Below are 1,920 nucleotides of genomic sequence, written 5' to 3' on the forward strand. Positions count from 1 at the left end.
AAATTAGTCCTTCTAAGAAAGTTTGTTTTAAGCTTGACAGGCTGGAGTGTCAGTTCCCAAGCACAAAGGCTGTTGCAGGAGAATTCAGTTCCTTACTGCATGGGGCCCTTCTGGATCTGGCATCTGGTTTCACTCAGATCAAGTGACCTAAGCAAGGAGAAAACAAGATGGAAGCTGTAGCATCTAACCCAATCTCAGGAGCTACTTGCCAGCCCTTTATTTTACTAATTATATAGACCAGGAACAGAACATTAGGAGACAGTACAGGAGTGTGAGCACACTGGCTACCACTGAACCCAGATGGAGCAGGGAACACAGCATAGACTACTGTTAGGGCTTCAGCTGTTTTTCCAAGTACTATAGGAGCTACTGATAGACATGAGCAGAGAAGTGTCATAATCTGATTTATATTATAAATGAATGATTATCATGTAGTCTTTGTTAGCCTAGACTACATTTAAGGAATATGACTTCACAGTTGTAAAACCAATTTTATGCTGAAGGACTAAGATTCTCAGATTTTCTTTGTATTACAGGGTTTGTGCATCAACTAGGATTTTTTTTAATGTTTTTAACCTTTTTATTTACTATGGAACATTTCAATTACATATAAAAGTAGAAAAAAGTTGCTAATTTATGCTCCCACTCCTCCAGATTATTTTAAAGACAATCCTGCCATCATTTCATCGTTTTATCCATCCTTTATTTTTAAATAAAAGCAAATTTAAAGCAAAATAATTAAAATCCTTTTTAAAAATTATTTTAAAGCCAATTGCTGGCATCCTATCATTTAATCCATCCTTTGTTGTTGTTGTTTCATTTTGTAATGCTGGGGATTTAACCCAGGGGCATTCTACCTCTGAGTTACACTCCTATTTTACTTTTTATTTTGAAATAGGCTCACCAAGTTGGTGAGGACCTTGCTTAATAGCTGAGGTTGGCCCAGAATCTGCAATCCTGTCTCAGCCCTCCTAATACTTGGGTTATAGATGTGCACCATCATGCCCAGATCATCCATAAACTTATGCTTTTATCTCTAAATTTTAGTATCTAAAAGATAAGCTCTGTGTGTGTGTGTGTGTGTGTGTGTGTGTGTGTGTGTGTGCGCATGTTTGTTTCTGGGGATTGACGCCAGGGAATTTCAACTTCTGAGCTACACCCCCAGCCCTGTTGTTTTTTTTTTTTTTTCTTATTTTGAAACAAATTTTCTCTAATTTGCTGAGACTGACCTAAATAATGTGCAATTGTCCTGTCTCATCCTCCCACATACTAGGATTTTTAGGCATGTGCTGCCATGCCCAGCCAAGATGAGGATTCTTTAAACATAATTACTGTACCATTATAACTAATAATAAGCTAATAATCAGATTAATGTCCAGTGTTTTTTGTTTTGTTTTGTTTTTGTTTTTTTGCGGGTCTGGGGATGGAACCCAGGGACATTCGACCTCTGAACTGCATCCCTGCCCTATTATTTTATTCTTTATTTTGAAACCGGATCTCACTGAGTTGCAGAGGGCCTCACTAAGTAGCTGAGGCTGTCTGCGAATCGTGATCCTCCAGTCTCAGCCTCCCAAATGCAGGGATTACAAGCATGCGCCACCACGCCCGGCCCAGTCAGTGTTTGAAATTTCTTAAATATCTGGTGATTTTTCAACTTTGTGCAAATCAAGGTTATAATAAGGTCCATGTTTAAAAATAAATGATATTTCTTAAACCTTTACTCTCAACCTCCTCATCTCATCTCTCTACCATCACCCCAAATTATTTGTTGATCAAACTGGGTCATTTGTATTGTAAAATTTCCTTCCAGCCGGATTGTCATGATTCCCCACTTAATACCTCAGTAGTACTGTTTAAATTAGTTCTCTGTTTACTGTATTTCCTGTGAGTTGCCAGTTAGATTTAGAAACTTGGCCAACC

This window comes from Muscardinus avellanarius, assembly GCF_963383645.1.
Source record: "Muscardinus avellanarius genome assembly, chromosome: 5".
In the NCBI taxonomy this organism is placed as follows: Eukaryota; Metazoa; Chordata; class Mammalia; order Rodentia; family Gliridae; genus Muscardinus; species Muscardinus avellanarius.